We start from the raw sequence: 15,319 nt of genomic DNA, 5'->3' as shown, positions 1-15,319 counted from the left end.
TGTCTCCTGCCAGGAATAAGTCCCTGAATTCAGTAATCAGGCCACTTAGGATTTTTCACAGTCCTGGTCTTTCCACAGGTATCAATACTTGGCCTCATTGCTAAAGACCTAACATGGGGTCTCCAGGCTCAGCCTAAGACTGGCCTTCTCTTAACCAATATAACATCAACGGTCCCAAGGTTTGGTTGAGAACTGCACACGGATTTATTTTAAACAGTAGGAAAAAAGTATGACTTAAATTGACGTGGGGAGGGGTGGAGGAGGAATAAATTAGGAGTTTGGGATTAACATATACACAGGACTATATATAAAATAGGTAACCAACAAGAACCTACTGTATAGCACAGGCAACTCTACTCAATATTTTGTAACAACCTATAAGGGAAACAAATCTGAAAAAAAAAATGTATGTATTATGGGTATATATGTATGTAAAACTGAATCACTTTGCTGTACACCTGAAACTAATACAACTTTGTAAGTCAACTATACTTCAATACAAAAAAGTTTAAGTTAAATATTTAACAAATTAAATAACAGAATCGGAATCAGAATCAGAATTCAGTCTGATTCTCTCCCCACCACCATTCCCTGAAGTCTTTCTAGGAGAAAAATGAAAATTTAAATCACATAGCAATCGTTCTTAGGTCTGAAAACAAAGAGAAGTCAATTTTCCCCCTGATCAAATAGCTTGTTTTTTCCTTAGAGACATTGTGAATCTTGAAACTGATGGGATTTCCCTTGTTTTCTAGGAAGCTCAGAGTCAAGTCGTCAACAATGGCCTTTGGCAACTAGGTAAGATGCTGCAGTGTATGTTTTAAATAATAACACAACTCCTGGCTTCTTTGTATTTCCCTACCACTCATATTCCCTTAGTCTGCAGTTTCTCATTTACTTATTTTCCATTGTATTGGTTGAGTGTATCTTTGAAATCTATCTTGAGGATAAGGTGAGAGGTAGGAAATCATCCAAATAATAATTAAAGCGGCTAACACTTAGAGAATTATTAAGTGCCAAAGACAGTCCTAAGCATTTATTCAGTACTCAACAGTGCCCTTATGAGGCAGCTACTATTATTATTGTACCCATTTTACTGATGAGGAACCAGAGAAGCTAAGTAGCTTGCCCAAGCTTACAATGGCAGTGAGCTTTTGAGCTGGAATACGTCCCCAGGTGTTCTGGCTCCAGACAGGGGATAGAATTATGTATGTATCAGGGAAGGATGGGTGCTGGGTGGGTGAGGGATCCCTGGGTTTCTGAGAGAGCCTCAGTTACCCATGTTGTTGTTATGTGAAGAAAGCCTTAAAGTATGTGTGCGGGTGTGTTATGATACATGCATGTTTATTTGCTACAATAGCTAAGCCATTGGACTGAGGTGGCTCCAATGCCTTGGTAGCTTACATAAGCAAACCACAACCTAAGAATCAACGCACTCGAATCTGAGAAAATACGACTTAAGTACCACCAGTAAGAAACAGCCAGCTAGGCTTTCCCAAACAAGGCAACTGCTTAAGCTATAGCCAGTCAAATAATTGCTTTGCTTTGCTTTGCTTCTGCATCATCTCCGTAAAATCCTCTCCCCTTCCTCCTGTTGGTGGAGCGCTCCTAACCACTGTTAATCTGGTGTTGTTCAGTTTGAATGGATATATGCTCAAAAAAAACTCTTGAAAACTTTAGCGTGCCTCGGTTTGCCTTTAAACAATATGCACTCATCTCTGCATTGTAAACATTATGTAAGGTATGCAAAAAACTGTTACCTGCAGTTATGTCTAGGGAATATGGGAGAGGAGGGAAACTTACTTTTCTCTACGTATTCTTCTATATTGTTTACATTTTAAAATGTAACATGTATTTTTATAATAAATAATTTTTATAATAAAAATCTGGCAAGATATTAATTCTTTAAGAGATTCAAAATAATTTTTACTTCTACACACCAGGAAGGCAACTGAGTTTGTGTTCTATGTTCTGGGTACAATTGTTCCGTGGTGTGTTGGAGGGAGTGGGTACAGTTTCTTTCTGTTTCAGGAACTCCACCAAAGACAACCTACAGGTGGTGCTTGTGAGACAGGCTGGGACCTGGGACCCTTTGCTGCAGTGCTGCAGTGCTTGCACCTGGACACACCTCTCCCTGAGCTACAAGATACAAGGAAACTCTATGGGACTAAAAATAACTGCATGCATGCACAGTTAGGGCAAATTCTGGGCAAAAGATATAAAGAGACCAAAAAACCAAACTGCCACTTTTGAAGAGCCCCAGAGCAAAAGCAGGGGGTTGGGAGCAAAAGCAGGGTACTGCGTGTGCCCCCTGCACTCAACACCACCTAAGGGGTGGGCAGACCACCTCAGCCAACCCCTCCAGCCAGATGCCTGGACACACCCCTACCCTCAGCCCATTAAGGAACAAGCTCGTCCCCCCTCAGGGAGCGAGCAAGCAAGGGGAGCAAGCCAGGGACCCTGTTGCTTGTTCTCGCTGCCCCCCTGCTGCAGCAGGGGCCCCAGTAAAGCCTTGCCTGAATTTCTTGTCTGGCCTCTAGTCAATTTCTATTGATTAAGGAGGCGGAGAACCCCGGTCGGTAACATTTGGTTGGGAAGCGGGAGCTAATAGGGAGAGGTGGGGACCCTGAGTTTGCAAGCTGGAGACTGCGCCGGGGTGGGGTGCAGGGGCAACTTCCCCGGGGTTGGGAAGGGGATGCTGAGCTGTGGACGCCAGGAGTCGTGGAGACTGCTCATGGTGTCCAGATGCAGCAGGGCTGAGGGCTGCCTGCTGAGACCCCAGAGAATAGCTCTGTGGGGTTGCAAGCAGCCGTGAGATTTCAGGGACCGACCTGTGGTCAGTTTGCGGACCTCTCTGCCGGGCGTCAGCACCTGTCCTACAGGAAGGGCAAGGTCACCAGGAATGTCATGTAGCAGAAGGACGACAATGACCACCGTGGTCTGTGGACTGGGCCCCCGGCGGCTGCTCTCAGGATTCTCCTCCAACCTGAGGAGGGCAAGTGCAGGAAAGAGGTCGAAGTCCCTCTACCCGGAAGTCAGATGAAACTTGACCTGGAAAAAACGAAGTAGGTGTCACTTCTTTTTTTTTTTTTTTTAAATTTATTTAATTTATTTATTTTTGGCTGTGTTGGGTCTTTGTTGCTGCATGCAGGCTTTCTCTAGTTGCGGTGAGCAGGGGCTACTCTCCGTTGTGGTGCGTGGGCTTCTCATTGCAGTGGCTTCTCTTGTTGTGGAGCACGGGCTCTAGGCGCACGGGCTTCAGTAGTTGTGGCTCGCAGGCTTCAGTAGTTGTGGCACACGGGCTTAGTTGCTCCGTGTCATGTGGGATCTTCGCGGACCAGGGCTTGAACCGATGTCCCCTGCATTGGCAGGCAGATTCCTAACCACTGCACCACCAGGGAAGCCCCAGGTGTCATTTCTTACGCTGATTTGAAAGAGAGAGAGATTGCCGTTTGTGGGGTTTCTTTATTTTTTACTGAATTCGCAAATACACCTTAGTTAGACTTCGAGGAAAAGGTAAACAAATTAGATGAAGTGGCCCCAAGAACCTAGGATGAGCCACCAAATCAAGGGGAGAGGAAAGGAGAAGGGGAAGCACCTCTCTTAAAGGGGTTTCAGAACCAGCGGGCAATGCAGGCGTGGGGTTTTCAGATTTCATCCTGCTTAGAAGGCAGAGGAGAGCCTCCTGCGGGCTTTTCAGCTGGGCGAGGCAGGATCCCAGGCTTAGGCGGGGAGAGGAGCGAGGCCGCGTGGGGAGAAGGCTGAGCTGAGCTGAGAGGCTCTTCACAGCCCGTTCAACCAGATCCGCGGCCTTGGCGGGACAGCGGAGAAAGGCTTCCATGCTACAGCCAAGCTTGAAAGCCACTGGCACTTTGGATGCCCGTCCTCCACCAGCGTGACGTGCCAAGTACCGCTCTAGGCTTCAGGGACACAGGGAACAACGGATCATCATTACCTACAGAACGACAAATCACAGTGGCAGGTAAGTTCTATGAAGACAAGTAAAGGGGGGTCAGGAGTGACGTGGAGGGGGGAGGCTGCTCCTTTAGAAAGAGCCACGGAGGAGTCTTCTCCGGGGAGCTGTCTGAGCCAAGAGCAAAAGACGTGAGGAAGTGACCCCCACAGAGATCTGGGGCCAGGTTTCCAGACAGAGGAAACAGCAGATGCAGAAGCCCGGACAGAATCGTGCTTGGCACTTTCGCAGACCAGCAAGAGGCCAGTGTGGCTGGAGCGTAAAGAAGGGGGAGCGGCTGGGTGGTCGGGGAGGGGCCTGAACACATGGAGACTCTGGGGCCTGGTCTATACCATGAGGTGGAGCCACAGGAAGGTTGACAGAAATAACATGATCTGACATCCTCGTTGGACAAGAGCCTTTCTTCTCTGGGGAGAATGGACCATGGAGTGAGGAGTGGAGTAGGGAGGTCCATGAGGCCATTGCTCATTGCTGCATCTGGAAGAGCATGAAGGTGGCTTGATGGGAGGGGAGAGGGGATGACAGGATGTAACGCCGGATCCCATGCGGGATATGAGGGACGTGGAAGCATTGGGGCTGGACCCAGGGCTACCAGGATAAGAACCCTGGAGGGGAAGACTGGGGGTGGGGTAGCCAGACTTCTGGGCTAGTTCATGTTAGATTTGAGAATCCAGGCCATGGGTCCATGAGCCTGGATTCAGAGGAGAGTCCAAGGTCAGAGTTTCATATCCAAAAACTTCACCAGACATATGGCATTTGTGTTATAACCATGCACCAGCTGAGATCACCCAAGAAGAGAGTGTAGAGAAGAGGGCTGAGAACTGAGTCCTGGTGAAATCCCAAGCTTAGAGTTTAGGAAGAGAGAAGGATCCAGCAAGAGGACTGAATAGGAGCAGCCAGTGAGGGGGGAGCATCACGAGAGCCTGGGGGTCGGGGTAGCCAAGCCAAGAAAGGGTTTCCAGAGGCGGGAGCAAGCAACCAATCAAATCTACTGAGAACAGAGGAAGAAGTACACAGAGAATGAGCTGTTGGATTTTCCAGTTGGGGTCAAGGGTGACCTCAACAAAAGCCTATTTAATGGGTGAACAAAAGCCTGACTGAAGTGAGTTGAACCGAATGGGAAGGAGGGGGTGGAGACAATGAATACAGTCCTCTAGGAGTTTTGCTGGAGAGCAGCTCTGAAGAAGGTTTCTATAGCTGGAGGGCAATGTGGGGTCATGGAAGGGTCTTTGTCTTTGACATTGGAAAGATGTCAGCCTGTCATGTGTTGATGAGAATGCCCCACTGTGGAGGGAGAGGTCTACAGTGGGCACAGGAGTGGGAGGAGGAACGATGGCTGGAACAAAGTCCAGCTGTGGACAAAAGATGGCAGCGGCTCCACACACAAGGTGCTTCCCTTTCACGGGAGCTGGGACAGGACGATCTCAAGGCAGGAAGACAGCAGAGACGATGGGTCCATGTGTATGTGGATGGGTGGCGCTGGTAGTGTGAGACCGAGAGGTTCTCTTCTGGTTGCTTTTCTTTTTTTTTTTTATTTTTGTATTTATTTATGGCTGTGTTGGGTCTTCGTTTCTGTGCGAGGGCTTTCTCTAGTTGCGGCAAGCGGGGGCCACTCTTCATCGCGGTGCGCGGGTCTCTCACTATCGCGGCCTCTCTTGTTGCGGAGCACAGGCTCCAGACGCGCAGACTCAGCAATTGTGGCTCACGGGCCTAGTTGCTCCGCGGCATGTGGGATCTTCCCAGACCAGGGCTCGAACCCGTGTCCCCTGCATTGGCAGGCAGATTCCCAACCACTGTGCCACCAGGGAAGCCCCTGGTTGCTTTTCTTGGTGTAATAAATGCAAAATCATCTTCTCAGGCTGGGGAGAGGGAGAAGGCATTGGGATTTTGAGAAGAGAGGAGGTGTGAATTTGTTCTCCAGGACAGAGGGAGCATGAATAGACAAGGGAAATCAAGTACTGGGAGCCCACAGGAAGTGTGTGGTCATACATTTAAAGCAAGACATGTCGGATTGGTTGTGTGTGTTTCTACAGCCATGTTTAGCTGCTACGGTCCAGGCCTGATGTGGGCAAGGGATGGGATATAGCTAGTGCTGGAATGTGGGGTGCAGGTCTGATGAAATGGGGGGGCGTCTAGAGAGATCAGGATGAAAGGTCGTGAAACCCCTCTCTCCCTCCTTCCAGCTTGAGCAGCCTGAGAAACAGGAGGCAGGTCGATGGGTCAGAAATGGTTGGAGTGGAGATATTTGAGTGAAAGATAAGAGTAGGGATTCAGGGAGTGGAGCTCTTGGGCCAGTTTAGGTCCTGCTTGAGTTTGGGGTGAGCTGTGGGTGAGTGGGCATCTTATCTGGAGCAGGTGACTCTAGACAGTCCCTTGAAGCCTGCCAGACAAGGGGAGGCCAAGAACTTTCCACGAGATGTTCCACTTTGAGTTTAAGAAGAGCTCACCTTATTTTATGGTACTATAAGCCCTACAATATGGCATCATACAGATGGTCCACACTGAGCCTCCACCATGTGCTGGCACTGTTCTGAGTTTACACGTATTAAATCATGGACTCTTTTTTTTCATTTTTCTTTTTTCTTTTTAGATTCTTTTCCCATATAGGCCATCACAGATTACTGAGTAGAGTTCCCCGTGGTATACAGTAGGCTCTTATTAGTTATCTATTTTACATATAGTAGTGTATATATGTCAATCCCAATCTCCCAATTTATCCCTACCCCCCATCCCCTTTAACCATAAGTTTGTTTTCTACATCCGTGACTCTACTTACGTTTTGTAAATAAGTTCATTTTTACCCTTTTTTTTTTTTTACACTGTTGGTGGGAATGTAAATTGGTACAACCACTACGGAGAACAGTATGGAGGTTCCTTAAAAAACTAAAAATAGAACTACCATGTGACCCAGCAATCCCACTCCTGGCATATACCCAGAGAAAACCATAATTCAAAAAGATACATGCACCCCAATGTTCATTGCAGCACTATTTACAATAGCCAAGACATGGAAACAACCTAAATGTCCATCAACAGATGAATGGATAAGAAGATGTGGTACATATATGCAATGGAATATTACTGAGCAATAAAAAAATAACAAAATAATGCCATTTAAATCATGGACTGTTTATAACAACCTTAGGAGTCCTTGCCCCCATTTTACAGTTGAGAAAACTGGTAGAGATGAGTTAGCCTTTCCCATGGGTTAATTCTTATGTACAAGCCATGATCATTGTTTGCTTGAAGTAGTTTGATAACATTGATGCAGCCAAGCCTTTTCCCTGTGGGTAGAAGAAAGGGGGAGGCTGTTTATTTTGGGGAAAATTGTACCAAGGACATAAGGATGCTGTGCTTTGGAAAATACCACATCTTTCTTAGTATTTTCATACATTTTAAGAAATGTCCTTTTTGTTGACCTTAGGATTAGTGAAGCTGATTTTGAATATATCAGCTTGACAAGGCAATAGTTTCCAAGGAGGGCAGGGACAGCCCCTAGGGGATGTCTCAGAAATGAGTCAGAATTTTTTGGTCCCTTCACTGACTAGATGGGGAGAGGAGTTCAGATGGCACCCATGGGTGGAGTTGAGGAACGTAGGACTTTCCTGTAGCTGTAAAACCTGCCTAAATGTAAGCATAAATTTTTGTCCAGTTTGAAGTGAATTTTTCTAGGGCTACAACAAATTTTCTAGAAGGTCAATTCTCTTTAAAATCCAGGGAAGATTGTACTTTGTTTTGATTGGAATTTTGCCTAATTGTTCACCATTTTAGAAAATCATCACTCTGCCCATAATATTTCAGTTACCATGGCAACATACCTATTAGTCAACATTAATATCTGTGTAATTGCAGTGATTCTACTTGTGTATAGACAAATATATTTACTTAGCTCTTATTTTCAAATGTTAGAAATAAAGAAAAATGAATGTTTTTCATTAGAAATTGGTACAATCGCCTGACTACTTGATTATATATTCTAGTGTAGCCATACTGAAGGACTCACATATTGAAAATGGATTATTCTACTTTATAGTTAAGACACTATGCTGATATTTTTAAATTATTGTTTGTAATTATGTTATCTTTCAACTGAATTTCAGAATAAGAAAGAGAACATACATAATATCTGTTAACCTAAGGGGTGCAGGTCTGGCACTATTGAGAACCATTGTGGGAAAGGAAAACCAGGAAAGTGATTATTGTCACATCTGGGCTGAGGTGGCAGATTATTCCCAGAGCTCTTTGGCACAGAGGGAGCCCAAGTGTGTGATTTGAAGCAAAAGAGAAGCCTCCAGAAGGGAAGAACCCCCAAATTCCAGATGGGTAGCTGGAATGCAGTACTGGAGAGACCAAAGAAGCCACCATGATAAAGAGAAGTGAGGATTTCTGGCCACAGAACCTTGTAGGGTCTGTGAAAGGGTATGTGTTCCATTCAGAAGTCGGTGAGAGGTTATTGACAGGTTTAAATAGGAGAATGATCAAATTTTTGTGTTAGGAAGAATTCAATATGCAGAATCGATTGGAGGAGAGTGAGATTAGAGTAATTCCATAGGAGACTGCTCAGGAATCTAGGAGGGAGATAATGATGGCTTGGATTGGGGTCTAGACAGTAGAAATGCTGAGGTGTGCAAGAGGTGTTCCAGAAGAACTCAGAAGGTAGAATAGGCAGGACTTGGCAGTTGCATGAGGAGAACCCTGCAACATGCAGCTCCAGCTCCTCTGTCGGCACAGCCATTCTTCAGAAAGAAAGCATGGACCTGCCAACCATGACCTGAGAACATTTTAACACAGTCAGATTTATTGAGATACAATGTTGAAAACAGATAATTGACATACAATAAACTACACATCTAAATGTACAATTGGATACATTTTGGCATAGGGATGCACCAGTGAAACCATCACCACAATCAAAATCATGACCACACCCTTCACCCCAAAGTTTCCTCACAATCCATCCCTTTTGCCCCTCTCTACAACCTTCCCATTGCAGGCACAACAGATAGGCTGTCTGTCATTACAGATTACATTGCATTTTCAAGGATTTTATATAATAGAATCAGGTTAGCACAAGTTCGTGTGCCCGATGCACAGTGAGGCCAAACACACCAAAACATCAGAGTTTGGAGCAGAGAAAGGTTTATTGCAGGGCCATGCAAGGAGATGGGTGGCTCATGCCCTAAAAAGCCCCGAGTTTCCCGAAGGGTTGCAGCAAAGCATTGTTAAAGGCAAGGTGAGGGAGGGGGCTTGCAGGGTATGTGATCAGCTCGTGCACAATTCTCTGACTGGCTGATGGTGAGGTAACAGGGTGGTGTCACAGGGGTTCACATTATCAGTCCTTAGCCTCCAGGAAAAGCAGAGGATATGGGAGCGGGCCTGTCCTGGGAAGACCCCATAGGGTCCTGCTCAGTTACAATCATACATTATGTATTCTTTTTGGTCTGGCTGCTTTCAAAACACAATTGTCTTGAGATTCATCCATGTGGTTGTACATAACAATAGTTCATCCCTTTCGTTCCTGAGTAGAATTCCATCGTATGGATATACAACTATTTATCTATTTCCTTTTTGATGGACATTTGGGTTGTTTCTAGTTTGGGGCCATTTAAAATAAAGCTGCTGTAAGCATTTGTATACAAATCATTGTATGGACCTATGCTTTTTTTTTTTTTGTCTCTTAGATAAATACCTAGGACTGGAAGAGCTAGGTCATATGGTAGATAGATGGATATTTAACTTTCTAAGAAACTGCTGAAGTGTTTTTCCAAAGTGGTTGCACCATTTTACATTTCCATCAAAAGTATATGAGAAATCCAATTTCTTCACATCCTTGTCTACACTTGGTGTGGTCAGCCTTTTAAAATTTAGCCACTCTACAGGTAGGTACTGGTTTAGATGGTTTAATTTTCACTGCCTTAGTGAGTAATAACATGGAGTGTCTTATGTGTGCTTATTTGTCATCCTTGTATCTTTTTTGGTGAAGATTTTTGGCCCATTCTTTCATTGGGTTGTTTGTTTTCTTAATGAGTTTTGAGAGTTCTTTACATATTCCAGATACAAGTCCTTTATCAGATGCACGATTTTGCAAATATTCTCTACCAGTCTGTGGTTTACCTTTTCATTCTCTTAACAGTACCTTCTAAAGAACAGAAATTCTTAATTCTGATGATTTCTAGTGTATCATTTTTTCCTTTGTAGATCCTGTTTTTGGTGTTGAATATAAGAGCTTGTTGCTTAACACAAAATCACAGATTTTGTCCTAGGTTTTCTTCCAGAAGTTTTTAAAATTTTAGGTTATATATTTAAGCCAATGATCCATTTTGAACTTTAATTTTGGTTTTGGGTGTAAGATATAGATCTACATTCTTATTCTTTTTTGCATATGGATATCCAATCATCCTTTCTCTACTGAATTGCATCACACTGCATTAATTACTGTAGCTTAATATTAAGTGTTGAAGTCACGTAATATTAGTATTCTAACTTTGCTCTTCTCTTTCAAAGTTGTTTTGGCTATTCCATGAAATGCATAAAATATGCATTTCCATTTGAATTTTAGAATCAGCTTTTCATTTTCTACAGAAAAGTCTGCTGACTTTCTTATTTTGTTGCATTAGCTAGGACTTTTGGTAGGATGTCGAATAGAAGTGGTGAGAGTGGGCATCCTTGCCTTGTTCCTGATCTTATTGGGAAAGGATCTAGTTTTTCACCATTAGGTATGGTGTTAGCTGGTGGCTTTTTGTGGATGTTCTTTGTAAAGTGGAGGAACTTACCCTCTTATTCCTTGTTTGCTAAGAGTTTTTATCATGAACGGGTGTTAGATTTTGTTAAATGCTTTTTCTGCATCTATTGATATCATGATATACTTTTTCTTTTTTACGTGTTAATGTGATGGATTACATTAATTGATTTTCTAATCAATTAAGGGACTAGGTTTGCATGCCTGGAATAAATCCCACTTGGTCATCATGTGCAATTATTTTTACACATTGTTGGATTCAATTTGATACTATTTTGTTGAGAATTCTTACATCTATATTCATGAGAGATACTGAAATGTAGTTCCCCTTTCTTGTAATGTCTTTGTCTGGTTTTGGTATTAAGATAATGATGTGCTCATAGAATGAGTTAGGAGGTATTCTCTCTGCTTCTATTTTCTGGAAAAGATTCTAGAGAACTGGTATAATTTCTTCCTTATATTTTGTAGAATTCACCAGTGAACCCATCTGGGCCTGGGTCTTTCTTTTGAAAAGTTTTGGAAGGTTATAGTTATTGATTTAATTTATTTAATAAATATAGGCCTATTCAGATTATCTATCCAGAAACTGTACTGCTGGCATATGCATAGATGTATAGAATTGAGAGTCCAGAAATAAACTCTCACATTTATGGCCATATCATTTTTGACAAGGATGCCAAAACAATTTAATGGAGAAAGAATAGTCATTTCAACAAATGGTGCTGGGGAAATCCCCTGGTAGTCCAGTTGTTAGGATTCCGAGCTCTCACTGCTGAGGGCCCAGGTTCAATCCCTGGCTGGGGAACTGAGATCCCGCAAACCCCATGGCAAACTGCCATGTTTTATTTATTTAAATAAATAAAATAATATTTAAAAAATGGTGCTGGGATAGCTAGATATCCACACGCAGAAGAATGAAGTTGACTCCTTTCTCATACTATGACAAAAATTAACTCAAAATGAATTATAGACCTAAATATAAGAACTAAAGCTATAAAACTCTTAGAAGAAAACATAGATGTAAATCTTTGTGACTTTGGATTGGACAAGGGTTTCTTAGACATGACATCTAAAGCACAAGCAAGAAAAGAAAAATTAGATAAACTGAACATCATTAAAATTTTTAAATTTTTTGCTTCAAAGGACACTATCCAGAAAGTGAAAAGACAACCCAGAGAATGGGAGAAAATTTTTGCAAATCACATACCTGATAAGGGAGTGGTATTAGAATGTATATAGAACCCCTACAATTCCATAATAAAAAGACAAATAACCCAATTAAAAATGAGCAAAGAATTTCAATAGATGTTCAAAAAATATACATATATATGGCTAATAAGCACATGGAAAGATACTCAGCATCATTAGTCACTGAGAAAATGCAAATCAAAACTACAATGAAATACCACTTTACACACCCTAGGATGGCTATAATCAAATAGACAAGTGTTGGTGAAGATGTGGATAAATTGGAACCCTTATACACTGCTGGTGGGAATATGAAATGGTGCAGCAGGGTTAGAAAACTGTAAGTTCTTCAAAAAGTTAAACATAGAGTTACCATATGATCCAGCAATTACACTCCTAGACAATTCCACCCAAGAGAATTGAAAACACATTCACACAAAAACTTTCACACAAATGTTTATAACAGCAAGTGTTCCACCAAACTCAGCAAGAAGCATGACCCCAGGCTCTGGGGCTACTGGCAAGCAGGCAATAAAGACACAGGCACAAGGATAGAGAAGCAATATCTAAAGAGAAAATGCCCCAAATGCCCATGAATAAAGTTTAGTTGAGTAAATCTATTCTATTTAGAATTGCTGATAACATTTAAAAGACACCAAATCATAGGGTAAGTGTTTTAATGAAATGGTAAATTCAAGGGAACTTTATGAGTTTCCTTTAGAGAAAATTTATTAAATTTTTTGTTTTTCAACTTTTCCAATCACAGAAAAGTCCTGTAATTCTTTTGATTCTAAGGGACCTACAGTGCCCCAAAAGCATACAAGATGGTCACAGGGCTGCTCCCCGATTTCTATCATAGTAGCCAAAAAGTGTAAACAACAGAAATGTCTGTCAACTTATGAATGAATAAACAAAAGATAATATATTTATGATAGAATTTTATTCAGCCTTAAAAAGGAATGAAGTAGTGATACATGCTACAACATGGATGAACCTGGAAACATTACATGCTAAGTGAAAGACACCAGACACAGAAAGCCACATATGTATGATTCCATTTATATTAAATGTCCAGAATAGGCAAATCCACCAAGACAGAAAGTAGATTAATGGTTCCCAGGGTCTGAGAAAAAGGATGAATGTGGAATGAGTGCTAATAGGTGTGGGGTTTTTTGAGGTGATGAAAATGTTCTGGAATTGGATAGCGGTGATGGTTGCACAACATTATAAATATACTAAAAACTACTGAATTGTATACTTTAAAATGATGTATTTATGGTATGTGAATTATAGCTCAATAAAACTGTTATTAAAAAAAGTAATTCAGACATATTAAAGAAAATGTAAACAGTGGAGAAAAGAAATGGCCGTAATTTCACTGTGTTAGGATCCAGTCAGGAAAAAACAAACTGTACTAGATATTTCAGATGGATGGGATTTAATATAGAAAACTAGTTCGAAAGTGCTGATAGAACTAAAGGAGCCACAGAGGAGAAGGTGAGATATTGCAGAGATTAGTAAGTGCAGAAATCACCCACCATGCCCAGGGCTAGGGGAACAAAAGGAGTGGGGGGAGGGTGGTGCTGTCAGAACCCAGGAGCTTGCTCCCTGCTGGGGAGGCCCCGGGGAGTATTGGAACAGCCCAGGTGAGGCCACCTGGGCCGGTACTAAAACCCTGGAGAGACATCTCTGGGGGTGAGGAAGGGTGCAGGGGTCCCTTCAATGAAGGAGTGCCCGCCCAGAGCATCCGGAAAGAGGAGCGTCTCCCCTCCCCCACCTACTTCTCCCACTGCGCTTCCTTCCCAGGATCAGAACCGCAGGTGAGGCAGCCAGCTGGGAAGGGGTGGGAGCAGTTTGTCTGCAGGTCCCAATCCCCTGCAGCCCACAGCAGAGCTCTGCAGGTAGGGAATGAGTTAGGAGGACAAATGTCAGGACCACCCACCAGGAATCTGACGATATTCTGACTGTGGAATGCGTCTAATTTCATTTTTATGGAGATTCATTTTATGGAGATGTTTTAGAAATACTATATTTCCATTTGATGCCTGCTTTTTCTATTTTACATTATATAAAGACATGGAAAATACTTATGATCATCATCATGACTGCCATTCCTCAAGGCCATGTAGAGCCCCAATGAAACACTGAGGTCAGATTTCACAAACTGTGGTCTAAGCACCACCAGTTTCAGGATCACCTGAAAGCGTTATCCAAAACTCTACCCCTTACCTACGGAACCAGAATCTCTGGGCGTGGGACCTGGAATCTGCATTTTTAACACTCTCCAAGGAATTTTTATTTACACCAAGATTGGTGAACACTCCTGAAACCTGGAGAAGCTGAAATATTGTTCTATCAAAAGCTGTTCTATGTCAATCCCAATCTCCCAATTTATCCCTCCCTTCCCCTTCCCCCCTGGTAACCATAAGTTTCTTTTCTACACGTGTAACTCTATTTCTGTTTTATAGATAAGTTCATTTGTACCCTTCTTTTAGATTCCACATATGGGCAATATCATATGGTATTTGTCTTTCTCTGTCTGACTTACTTCACTTGGTGTGATAATCTCTAGGTCCCTCCATGTTGCTGCAAATGGCATTATATCATTCTTTTTAATGGCTGAGTAATATTCCATTGTGTATATATATACGTACCACATCTTCTTTATCCATTCCTCTGTTGATGGACATTTAGGTTGCTTCCATGTCCTGACTATTGTAAATAGTGCTTCAATGAATATTGGGGTGCATGTATTTTTCAAATTATGGTTTTCTCTGGATATATGCCCAGGAGTGGGATTGCTGGATCATATGGTAGCTCTATTTTTAGTTTTTTAAGGAACCTCCATACTGTTCTCCATAGTTGCTGTACCAATTTACATTCCCACCAACAGTGTAGGAAGGTTCCCTTTTCTCCACACCCTCTCCATCATTTATTGTTTGTAGATTTTTTGATGATGGCCATTCTGACCCGTGTGAGGTGATAACTCATTGTAGTTTTGATTTGCATTTCTCTGGTAATGAATGAGAAAAAAAAAAAAAAAAGCTGTTCTGTCTTTTCATTTTGCTTCTTTTCCTAGAAAATTGTTGTTGAAATCCAATAGCTATAGCCTTCTGGGAAGACCGGGAAGACAGCTCTCCCCATGGTCATGGTTACCAGCATTTTCCCCTAAAGTTTCTTTCACAATATATACCTCACTGGGTTCAATAATCCTCAAGGTTCCAAAAACTTCTAAATGTTTCCACTGTAGACACCATCTCAGCACCTAGTTTTTCCTGTATCTACCATCTCTGAATCATCTGAACTTCCGGCCAGTCTCACAACTGATAGAGGCTGGCAGCCATGCAATCATCTCCTGTGATAACACATCAACACATTCTCCTTTTTTTCTTTTTTCTTTTTAAGACGTGTAAGCAGGGAAC

Source organism: Balaenoptera physalus (assembly GCF_965194825.1).
Source record: "Balaenoptera physalus genome assembly, chromosome: 15".
Taxonomy (NCBI): domain Eukaryota; kingdom Metazoa; phylum Chordata; class Mammalia; order Artiodactyla; family Balaenopteridae; genus Balaenoptera; species Balaenoptera physalus.
The sequence above is the reverse complement of the archived record's forward strand: the minus strand, read 5'-3'. Positions refer to the sequence as shown.